Source organism: Ambystoma mexicanum, chromosome 5p, assembly GCF_040938575.1.
Source record: "Ambystoma mexicanum isolate Mex_15411 chromosome 5p, UKY_AmexF1_1, whole genome shotgun sequence".
NCBI lineage: Eukaryota > Metazoa > Chordata > Amphibia > Caudata > Ambystomatidae > Ambystoma > Ambystoma mexicanum.
In genome coordinates this window covers 769,775,329-769,788,470 of record NC_090930.1, presented here as the reverse complement: position 1 = coordinate 769,788,470, position 13,142 = coordinate 769,775,329, and positions in this window count along the sequence as shown.

The window sequence follows — 13,142 nt, the reverse complement described above, 5'->3', positions numbered from 1 at the left end:
TAAGTTGAAGTGCTAGTAATAGGTAAATTATTATTTATTTATATTTATTTTTTGCACTGTGGGCCACACTAGTTTTACTTGTTAAAATACTATTACTTGAAATTGAGGACATTTTAGCTTGTTTTTTGCCAATCTTAAAGGAATTGGCATTGGCACATTAACAGTTTATTTTTAGGTATATGAGACGTTTTCGTTTTTGAAATAGAAGTAGCCGAAATGCCACAGTGTAGTTTTATTTTTTGGCTGAATAAAAGTACTTAAAACAGTTGAAATGGTACCAGTAGTAGGAGGTAATACATATTTTTTTCAGCTTCTATAATGACGATTTATACTTTTTAAATAGTACTAGCAATAGTAATAGGGAATGTATTTGTATTATTGTTTTGAATTTGTGTACTTTTAGCTGCTCCAATCATTTTATGTTTAATATTAGGTGATATATATTTTGTTTTATTTTGCGTAACAGCACTTCAATTATTCAAGCCATGCTAGACCTAGTAATAGGCATTGTAGGTTGTATTTATATTTCAATAGGAGAAGTTTGTACTGCAGAAATGCATTTAAATTTGAACAGAGTGCTTTTAATTCATTGTAATGTGTTGAGTTTAGGTGTTTTGCATGTTGAATGTGATTGATGATGTGTAGTACAGGTAGCCTCAGTGGTAACATTGTGAGTTTTGATAAGTATATCACTATTTTCAGTTTTTAGTTTTAAATGTTTTACAGGACTAGTGGATATAGTAGGAAAGATGTCAACTGATTCAATAAATGATGTTTCTGTAGTAACTTTAAAAAATATATATCTTCAACTACTTTATTCTGTGACATTTCCAATAGTTGGTACAGATGGAAGGTCATCAGTTGGAATGCGTATTTGAACATCCTGTAAGCTGGTAATATGTTTACTTTTATGTTCCTTATTTATGTAAATTTTTGGAGAAATAAGTGATGTTGTTTTTCTTTATGATTTCCTTTTTCATTTACAGCTTTATTTCATACTATTGTTTTCCCATGGAAAGTAAATGACAAAGGACAATGTGTTTATTAAAGGACTATGGGCCTCATTCTGAGATTGGAGGTAGCCATGGCGCTATTTGCGCCATGGCTGCCTCCAATACCGGTACCGGCACCAGTCTTGTTCAATGGGGACTTACCGTTGCAGTCCGACCCTGGCGGGACCGGTAAGTCCCCATTGAACAAACCATTCCCCATTCCCATTTGAGCCCCCATAGGGCTCAATGGGAATGTGGAGGGCGCTAATAACGGTCTTGCGACTTGCAAGCCCGTTATTAGCACCCTGGTCCCTTAGCGGGACCCGTAAGGGACGTGTGGTCAGACCACACGTTCCTTACGGTCCCCGCCAAGGGACCTTGAAATAGGGCGGTAAGGGATTACTAGCACCGGTCTCCTTACCGGTGCCCGGTATCCCTTACCGCCCAAGTCGTAATGACCCCAATGCCTTTTGTTTTTTTTTAATTTAAAATACAATTGTGTTTTGTTTTTGTGAGAAACATACATTTTCTTTACCCCAATTTTGTGTTTTTATTGCACTTTTGTATTATTAAATGTGCTGTAAGAAACACAATTGTATCATAAATGTATTGCACAGAATACAATATGGTTTTACAGGTGTCAACTTTGCAAGTTTTTCTTGGAAATGATTGTATTTGTTTTTATAATAACTTATAATTACATGATTTATGATGCTGTGTATGTTCTTTCTTTTTTCAATGTTTGATATAATTAATAATTGATGTTTGAATTATTCATAACGCGCACCTGGCAGGAACCTGCATTTAGATGCGAATCTTATTAATACAGTAAATATATAAAAAAGCATCATCAGTATGACACACTTTTGAAACAGATATGCTTTGAACGCTTTCCAAAACAGGGATTTAAGGATTTATTTCTGATTTTGACAGGCAATGTGTTCCATAATCTAGGGTCAGAGACAGAAAATGGTCTATCTCCCCTACCAAAAAATCAACACTGTGGGACTGTAAGTAGTTTATTATCTTCTGATCTGAGAAACCTAGGTGGATGATAGAAAGATATCATGTCAGCTACATAAGAGGGGCTAGTCCAGCTAATCACTTACAGATAAAACACACAATTTTAAAGGTAATTCTTTGCTCTACTGCCAAACAATGTACAGCACAAAGTTGTACAACTCTGGGCATCGAGGGCCGGAATCCTGATGGGTTTTCAGGATATCCCTCATTAGTATTCATGAGGAAATATGTGCATGATTCTAGAATAATTGTATGCAAATTTATCATATGAATATTAATGCAGGGTATCCTGAAAACCTGACATGGATCTGGCCCTAGAGGGCTGGAGTTGGACAACCCTGGTATAGAATGTCAGAGGTTAGATACAGGGGTGAATTTGAGTTTACCCAAAAACCAACCTGACTGCAGCGTTTTGTGCAACTTTTAATCATTGTAGCTGGTATTTTGGTATTCCCACAAGAAGGCCATTAGCATAGTATAGTTTGGAGTTCACCAGTGATCTTACTACTACTGATAGATCTGGTAGAGCCAGGTATGGAAGCATTGCTCATAACAGTCAAAGAGTGTAGTAAAATTGAGCAGCCGATCGCTCCAACTTGATAGTCACAACCCAAGTTGGACTGCCAAATACACCTTAAGTTTCTTACTTCAGGGGCATACCTGGTAGGTAAGCCAAATAGAGGAGAAGGAGCATTATTAGTAACAAAGTTAGATAGCCAGTTTCCACCCAAAAATGTTTACGAACTAATTTGTTTAAGGTCATCCATCTTGCAGTCTCTTCCTTACATTGAATAATGTCAGGAGAAGAGAACCAATAGCCCGTAGATAGAGCTGCATGTCATCGGCATAGGATTGATATGGTACTTCAAATTTTGACAATATGCTCCTCAGGGGCAACATATAAATGTTGAACAAGATGGGAGACAAAATGGATCCCTGTGGGCCTCGACAAGACACTGGAGGATCAGCCGACAGCTGTTCAGTTACACATGTTGGAGACGTTCTGTCAGAAAGGCGCAGAAGCAGGCCAAAGCATGGTCTGATATACCCACCCATTTTGTAAATATGGACAGCAGGATGTCAAAGTCCACTGTATAAAATGCTGCAGAGAGGTCCAAAATAATCAGTAATGTAATATCACCTTTACCTGAATTTTTTAAAATATCCCTCACTGCAACCAATGCTGTCTCAGTCCCATGTAAGGAACAAAATCCAGATTGAAAAGTTTCCAGGATATTGTGTTTCTATTTGTGGCATTTTAGTTTTACTATTACTACCTTTTCCAATATCTTTGCTGGCCATGACCACCCAGTCACTGTTCGATAATTATGTGCGATTTCTGGGTATAGTGTAGATATCTTTAACAATGGTGACAGTATGGTAGTTATTAGGACATAAGGAATATATCTTTTTTTAATGATAAAAGTGTAAAAGCTGTCATAAGACTTTCAGGTAAGCAGCATTGTCCCTGGCAACTAGTGCAGGGATTATATCAAATGATTGCACACTAGGTTTAAGTTTCACAAGTAGCTCATAGATAAAATACAGGGATAACTCCATGAATTCAAAAAGTTCGGCTATAGCGATATACTCCAAAGGGATTGAAGTGAGTGAGGATATTTTTTTGACAAATCTCTTGCCGAATATTTTCTATATTTTGTAAGAAAAAATGATTTCATCTATTGGCCATTAACTTGGATGGAACAGGACAGGCAGTGGTACTTGACGGGTTCAAGAATTTTTGGCTGTTACTAACAATTGTGTCTGGCTATTTGACACTATTTCAATTTGCTTTTGAATGAAGGAGGATTTGGCAAAAAAGATTGATTTTTTGTATTTGTTTAGGGCAACTTTGGCTGCTGATTTATCTGCCGGATCTTGCTATTTCCTTCACTTTTTTTTTATCTGCATATTTTTTGTAGATCTTTAAGATCAGATGTAAACCAAGTGTTGTTTTCTTAGGCTGTTTAAGTTTAAGTGGCGCTATTCGATTTCACAACTCCAGTCTATCGAACCACTTAGCAAAAACCTCCTGCTTTGGGTGACCAACAGCTTTCATAGCAAGGTCTAGAGAAATCTCCTCACCTGTCATAAGATTCAGCTCTTTAGTGGCCCTGCAAAAGAACTATGTAACAGATTTATCTTTACCCTTCCTGCTGTCAGGTGTGTCCGGTGAACAGACCCTTGCAAAATGATCTCATCATGAAACAGGGATAGTATCCATCATCGTAAATGCAGAGCCTCTCGCTGCTAAAATATTAAGGCAATGTCCTTTTTGGTGAGAGGGGGAAGTGGACAGAGGTTTTAATTCATGGCTTAATTGAATATCTGCAATAACAGGGGTTGGACCAAAGTCATTGGTGACACTTTGTTTCAGCAGATTCCTGTGCTTGTGTGAATGAAGACGGATTCTGAACAATAGTTTGGCAGAACCCGAGGATGGGACTCATAGATTCCCTCTAAAACCCTGTGGGGTGAGTGAAGACACTTTTTTCAACTTTTTTCCATTTGGATGACTTATATTTAGATCTAAAAAGTACTGGATGGATTTGACACAAGAGATTATAGAATATGTTTGCCTTCATAGGTACCTGAAGTTAGGCGTACTCTGACGCATATGGAGACTGAGAGAATTTTGAAAACCTAGCTACTGTGGCTACAAACATAAAAGAAACGTATGTTTAAAATCTGATGCATGTATAAGCATTCACTATGAAATAAGAGTGAAAATAGACACAGAGGACTTAGTCGTATCTCTGTTTGTTTCACAGGGTCTTTAATAAGCTATAGACACCGTGACGGATTGGTTTCATACATCCACTCGCCATCTCGTGAAGTGATACATGGGGGTGAGTAGTTGTGTGTTGATACATGTGATACACACATGACAATAATAGTCATCAAAGCGAAGAAATATGGGCTGACACTGGACACTCAGGGCATATCTATTTGCCTGTACCTTACTTCCTGAAGAAGGTCTTGTGAATGAAAGACAGTAAACTCTGTCAAATGTGGACCGAAACACGTGTCAACAACGATACAAGATATTCCGGTTAATGTACTGACCGGAAAAATACGACACCTGAAAGTTAAAACTGGGCCAAAGAATATTTACAACAATTATGTTTTGGAAATATATGTATTAAGAGAAGAATACATTGGGCCTCATTACGAGTTTCCCGGTAAAACCGAGTTCATTACCGGCATGCCGGAATGAGCGGGTCCGTGCTCGTATGAACCCGCTAATAGCCGGTGATTACGAGTGCCCAAGCACGCGCGTGCCCCCATGCCGGTAGTGGCAATACCGCCATGCCGCTAAAGGGCCTCCAACTCCCCTATACCGGCATCGCGGGACCCGCCCATAGCGGTACCGCCTCATACCAACCCCTAAATACCGGCATGGTAATACCGGCATGGTAATACCGTGTTCGCCAAAAAACGGACCCGGAAATTACGTCATCGCGCAGGAACGGGAAATGGGCTGGCGGCCATCTTTAAAAACACAATCCATTGCCATCCTCCTTAACCACCAGCCGATACTCGGAGAGCACAGTGGAAATCCATAGAGGATGTCAAAGGCTACCAGGAAGACCACCCCCCGGCTGCGTAAACAGCGTTACTCAGACGCAGAGCTCACCATATTAGTGGACACTCTAGCTGCACATGCAGAGACAATACAATCCCACGACAAGTAGCGGGAGGTGCAGCAACAAAAGTGGCAAATCTGGCAGGAGGTAGCCCGCAAGGTATCAGCCGTAGGTCCCACCCCGTGCAGTGTGAGGGACTGCAGGAAGTGGTGGGATGACCTCCGGTTGAGGGTACGCAATATCATGGCCACCAATCGGAGGGAGGCCATGGCCACAGGCGGGGATGCCCACCCCCCTGCCAAATTGATGCCCTGGGAGGAGACGGCCAGCAGATTCATCAGTCCTGAGTCCATCGAGGGATTATGCGAGATGGAGACGGGTGCGGCATCAACCGCGGAAGGAGGTGAGTGACACTGCAGATCCCTGTAGGGGAGACCATGAAGTAGCACAAGTGAAGTGGTAGAGAGTCTAGGCAAGGCAATGCATTTCCCAACACCCACATGACCATACCCAAATACACATGGTGGGCCAAACGCTGCCACACTGAAATGCATGCTGAGTGCCCATCCCTTAACCAACACACAGCCAACACACCTGGAGCTTGCCCATGTGATACTTCACACAAACCCAAAATCAATGGCATGCCACCTGCCATGCAGTGAATGCTTACATGCCCCCTCTGAATACCCTGCTTGACACACCTAAGACATGAAAGCATGATCAAATGAATAATGAACAGCACCGCCACTGCCATGTCACACCATCACGGATGCCCTGCATCTCTTCTACCCCCCCAGGCACTGATGAGGAAGAAGCAACCCAGGAGACAACTGCGAGGGCATCCACCTCACACGTAAGAAGAGGGCAACCACCACCACCACCTCCGCTGGAGATAAGCAGGCCACACCCACACCTCTCCAAGGGGAGTCCCTGGAAGCACCCGCCTCCACTGGGGAAGAACTTGATGCCAGTGTGGAGCCTGAGGGAGACACTGAGGTGACATGCCCGGCCAACCCGCGCTCCGTGCCCACCCCTTCGCCCAAACACCTGCAGTCACCCACCTGCAGTGAAGTTGATCCCTGCCTCCATGAGTGTGACCTACCCACCTCTGAGGAGTCCAGTCCCGAAAAAGTCATCCACGTGACTGCACATCCCACCACCCCAGCCCCCTCCAGAACCCTGGAGACACGATTGTCGATGGTGGAGGCCCAACAGGAGGCCATGTTAGACCTACTCCGCCAGTACATAGCATACGGGGAGGAAACCAGGCGGGGTATTGCCACAGCAATTGCAGGGACCACAGCGGCCATCGAAGCAAACACAGCCGCTGTCAATGCATCGGCTCGGCTAATGAGGGACTGCCTGGGGGCGGTGACACCGGTGCTGACCTCAATGCTGCTTCATATGCAGCGGCCATGGCTTGCAGGAGGTGTGGAACCTGCCAGCGAATCACCTACTACCTCCACACCAGCTTCATCTGTCCCCACCAGCCCAGTGCGCCACACACGTAGGAGTGCAAGGCACACTGAAATGCCGCCTCTGGACAGGAAGAAGTCCCGGAAGTAGTGTGGGGGGACAATGGTAGTGGGACACAAGGTTGGGGGTGAAGGGGTGCATCTTGTGGAGTCTATTGGGGGTGTTGGTGTTTGTTTGGGGGGGTCAGGGAGTTTGTTGGGGGGGACTGGGAGTTTGTTGGGGGGTCAGGGAGTGTGTTGGGGGGGTCAGGGAGTTTGTTGGGGGAGTCTGCGAGGGGGGAGTGGGCACATTTTTGCTGTTGTAAATAATACACACGTTGTGATGAGAAAAATCCATGGCTGGACATTGTTATTTTTGTGTGCATCCATTTAATGTGGTACGGTGTTCAGTGCCCAACTCCCAACATTCCCTGTGTGCATTTCCACATTGGCCCAGTGTCTGGCTGACACAAGTCTTTCATAGTCCCTGTATTTCAGAAGTATTCGTGAATTAGTGCTTGGCGTACAGCATAGCCATCCCGTGCATCACGTACTGGCAGGGGGGGCTACTTCACCTCCGTCTCCATCCTCATCATCCTCACCCGGCCCATGCATGTCAATGTCAGGTGGCAGTGGTACATTTCTCCAGGCGCACATGTTGTGCAGCATGACACAGGCCATAGTGATCTTTGCCACCTTCTCAGGCCTATATAGGAGTGCCCCACCAGACCTGCTGAGGCAGCGGACAGCCCCTTCAACAGGCCAAAGGTCTGCTCAATCACAACACGGGTACGGGTGTGCACACGATTGTACTCCTCCTCATGGATGTTCTGCGGGTTACGCACAGGGGTGAGTAGCCATGGCCTCAAGGGATATCCTCCATCACCTGCAAGCAGATTCAAATAGGTGTGTGTCACTCTGAACTGCCACATTCAGGGAGCACAGTCATGGCGGCAGCTATTTGGTGTGGCCATGCCCATGTCCCTGTAAGCATGAAGAAATGTTATCTAGGTGCAATCTATACTGTCATAAGGTGTGGTAGTCTGGATGGCGTTCAATAGATGATGCAGGGTGTAATCATGCATGCTGAGGTAGATATGCTGTGGTAGTGCAAAAATGTTTTGACTCCAATTCATGCTGTTCATTATTTACTATGCATGGTCACACTGCCCACATTGTCACACTTGCAATCCTGTTCGTTCATGTATTGCATTGAATACCATCACCAGGGTGGCCTGGTTGTGCCTCTTACTTGTTCTCATCGATATGCATTATTTGTGAGATGTGGCCCAGTGAAGTGTCATGTACCGTTTGGCTGGGTCAGGTGAGGATTGTTTAGCTCTGCATTCATTCTCCACTCACTGGCTATTGCCACCCAGGTGTACTATTAACCCCCCTTTCCCACCCTGGTGAAGTATCCCCCCCCTTTCCCACCCGGGTGCAGTAGCCCCCCCCTTCTGCATCCGCACACATGAGTACCCTACAGCATGGCCATGGGCCTGTTGTGCAACTCACCGAGCAGCCAGGCACGTGGTTCGGCATGTCGCTCCATGTGATGGGGTAGCGTGGAGTTGCGCAGTACCATGGCATCATGTGTGGATCCAGGAAATCGGGCGCAGCAATGGTTGATGATCTTGCTGGAGTCACATACCATTTGCACATTGATGGAGTGGTATTGCTTGCGATTGCGGTACACCGCCTCTATGGCATGGGGGACTACCAATTCCACATGGGTGCAGTCGATGGCACCAACACAATTGGGCATGCCTGCCAGTGCATGGAAGCCTACTTTGGTTTCGGCTATCTCCTGGGCAGTCCGTGGTAGGGATATGTGGGTGCTTGCGTGCTTCAGGAGGGCATCCAGCACTTGGTTCAGCATGCGTGAGAATAGTGGTTGTGAAATGCCATGCAGCTTGCCCACTGTGTGTTGGTAGGTGCCTGTGGCCAGGAAGTGTAGCACAGACACCACCTTTAGTAGTGGGGGGATGGCAGTGCGTATTTGTATGTGGCTGGCAATGTCGTTCTGTATCATGTCCACTATGGTGGTGATGGTGTCACGGTCCAACCGGTACAGGGTGTGGATCTGCTCAGGGGTTAGGTTGAATGGGCTGGGTCTGGTGCGAGGGATTGGTGGCTGCCTATGAGGCGCTGGTGGCTGCGCTGGTGGTATTTGCTGGCCCTGTCTCACCCTCCTTCTCCTCCTGCGTCTCCTCTGTGCTGCCTGTTCTTGCTGCTGTAGTTGTTGTTGTTGCTGTTGTTGCTGTAGTTGTAGCAGTATAGGCATGTCCTCCTGCGCCATGATTGCAAATGCTAGTGGTAGCATTTTGGTGTTGGAAGGGGTGTGGTGTGTAGGTGTGCTCCTTTTGTACTGGGCCACTCTACATTGCCTACATCTGTGGGGGGGGTTGTGGTGTGTGGGTGTGCTCAGTTCATACTGGCACAGCCTCCTTTGACTCCACCTGTGGGGATTGTGTGCACCTGTGGCAGCTGCTTTGTATCTTGGTTGCTGTTTGAGGGTGGTCCGCGATGCCTGTTTTGCCGGCATCATGCAGCCCGTTATTACCGGGTTCGCGATGCCGGTATTTGCATGTTTGCGTGGGTTGTAATTGGCACCTATTACCGGCATGCCGGTATTTCCTGCCCGAAGAGGCGCGTGTACGCGCCTATGCCGCTATTTACGGCACAGTAAATAACGGTGCCGTTAATACCGAGTTTGTGGGTCAGAATGCTACGGAACGTTAAATGATGCCGGTATTTACATACCGGCATAATTTTTCCCTTACCGGCATACCTCGTAATGAGGCCCATTATGTGTAATGAATGAAATTTGTTGTTTTAGGAAATGAGCGAATGATTGAGTATATTTGGGATTGTGGTATGAAAGTTGAGTATATGAAGTATATGATGATGAATTGTTATTTATTGTTTTAAAACATTGCATACAATAATGTACCATGTGTTTATTGATTAAACTTTATAAGAATATGTTTTGAATAGTCCGTGTCATCTCCATCCATTGGTCCAACCCCTGTTATTGCAAATCTATATATCTTACCTGAAGGACCAGGGATTAAAAGCAGGCACACCTCTTTATTTTTGAATTTGATAGAATATCTGTCAGTCTGATGGTTGCCATATTATCTGCCAATTCTAGCCAGAATTAAGGTCCCCTTCATTTCAATCATCAATTTTGAGTATTTTAAAGCCATGGGTGAAAGGAAATTGTTTAGTTGTTCTGAAACAAATATGTGCCGGCCCGGGGGGGGGCAGTAGCACGATAAAAGTTTAAAGAGGAGTTTAGTGATAAGGTATTAATAATTGTTCCATATTTGAGGTACTCCATGACGATTTATGGATAATACCAATAGGAATGGTCTTTTCATCTTCTGTTAATGTTGATGATTCACCTATAAAAAAGGAAAGATGGTTTTGTAAAAGAAAAATATGTGTATGTAAATGACAATGTAATAACAGTAACATCAGTACATATATTGTTATTGTAAAATATGTAAAATGTTGAAATGAATAAGTGACATATTAGAAGATTATGTTTAAATGAAAACACAGACAGGGTAATTCATGGAATAAATGTGCGCCGAAAAGGGGAGCGCAAGTGTGAAAAACACTGCGCACGCGTGTTAAAGCCGCACATGCAGCCGTTCGTCGATTCATGGAATGTGCTGCGCGTGGAATCTCTGGGATGTGCGCCAAATCCGTGGGTGGCGCACGCGGGTGCACACGTCACCAAACGTGTAGCGCACACAAGAAAAGTGGGCGGAACACGGGGCATAACACACGGAATGGGGAATACACGCACGCTAACAACACGTATTCATGGAATCGAACAGGGGAAATCTGTGCACCCAAAAATATGTGCACAGGCCTAAACACGTCCGCCACACGAAGGCAGGCGGTAGCCTCCCTGCGCATAACAAACGTGTGCGCAAACAACAAACATGTATATACAGCTATGATGAATGTCCCATTCTGTGGCCCCCTAGGAGAAATGCACAGGCATCCCATAAAAGCAAGAAAAAGAGATAAGCGACCCCTGTAGCCCACGTGCATGTTAAAAAACACACACAGTACGCTGTGGGAGCCAGGAACCCCAAAAATACGTATGTGATCAACACGCAGGCTGCTATGGGCAGAAAAAAGGGGTACGCGACAAACAGGGACACCCGCAGTGGGAAAAATAGCATGTGCGACTCACCGTCTGCCTTGCATGTAGAAGAAGAACACGTAGCCAACACCCACTCGCTGTGAAGTAATCGCGTGTGAACCCCAACGCCTGGAAAACACACGCAACGCTTTCCAAGAAAAGCATATACAGAGCGATAGAAACCCACGTGGGACCCTCAACCTGTTGCAGGGAAACGCCCGCGCATGTTATGTCACATACGTGCTTACGCGGTAAGGGCCTTTCCTCGAATTACACACGTGCCAAATGACTCTGTATCAAGCTGGCCACGTGACAAAACACGGAAGAACACGCTCTTGCCCAGGAAGCCGATTTACTGCCCCCCATAGCCCAGAGCAGCCTCCCACGAGCCAACTGCTGCTGCCTGCCTGCCTGCCTGCTGCCACTGTGCCCTGCCATTTGGTGCCTGCACATCTGCCATGTGCAGGGGTCCAGTTGCTGTGACCACCCCTGCTGGAACAGAAGACTCCCGACTGGTGTTCCATCAATCCACAGCCCAGCCCCAGGACCTAGTTGCCCACCCACACCTGCCTCGGGGGTTGCCATGTCGGGGCAAACACCATCAGAAACCACTGGTGACCCCCAGCCAGAGAGGCAGAGGGCTGCCAGCTTCAGTGACAAGGAAGTTGGTATCCTGGTGGAGCAGGTTCTGGGGCATTATGATGCCCTCTTCACACCATTGCGCGCCGACAAGGAAGGACGGGAGAGGATCTGGGAGGACATAGTGGGAGCCATCAACGCGGAGGGGGTGGCACCATGTGACATCAAACACGTCCGGCAGCGCAGGGAGGACTACAAAATCCAGGACCCTCAAGAAGTCCCGGTGTCTCTTGGAGGCAGCGGATGCAGTGGGGCACCGGGCCCATTTTACCACCCAGCAGATGAGGGTCCTGGAGCGCATTTGCCCAGTGCTTCACCACCAGATCCTCAGGATGCAGGCACGTCTGGCGTCGAGCGGTAAGTGGCCATGCATTCACGTTTGAAACAGTGCATGTTGAAGCGTGGTAGTTGTTAGCTACTCGGCTGCATGTGTGACGTGGGTCATGTATGGATGTGTTTGTGCAGGGAAATGACAGTGCTGCATGTGAGTCTAGTCAGGCGTGACCCACATGGATGGTGTTTGTGTCACAATGCATCATGCTGAGCAGCATGCGGAATGCACAGATGTATGCATGCCTGTGTCTGTACCTTGACATGTTTGTGGTGTGATAGATGTGTGCTGCTGTCATGGACATGCATGATGTACATGTCCGTGTGTCAGAGTAGTGTGTGCGCCATGGATGCATGACACATGTCTGTGACGATGTGTTGAATCACTGATACAGCCTACTCATCCTTGTATCCACTGTGTCTGTGGGCATGCGGGGCCAGATGCATGACCCTCCGGTGATGCGTGTTCATGTGATCAGTATGTCCCATGATGCATGTGAGTTTCAGCCCACCATTGGATGTATGTACTGTGCGGTCGACATGGATGCACGTTTTTGTTGCATGTGCCATGCCGGTTCCTGCATGTGTGTTGCCTGCACTGACCCATGTGTTGTTGGGAGACATGATGGAAGTGACGTTTGACAGTGCCACTCATGTGCTATTGCTTCCTGTCTAGGGGACTATTGTACAGTACCCTGATGCTTGTGTTCTATGTCTCCCTCTACACAGCGGCGAGTGAAGAAGAGGGCGGAGACGGCGCTGTGGAGCAAAGCAGCGGGGATGCCTCCACCGGCCGGCGATGCAAGGCCCAGTCACCCTCCCAGGAATTACCATCATCCCAGAATGAGGGGACTGGTGCCGCGTCTGCCACTACGGCTGCAGCCGAAGGTGCGGGTGAGACCCCACAGGGGCTTGCGACGGCAGAAGATGGTGTGGAGCGATCTAGGTTGGTGGT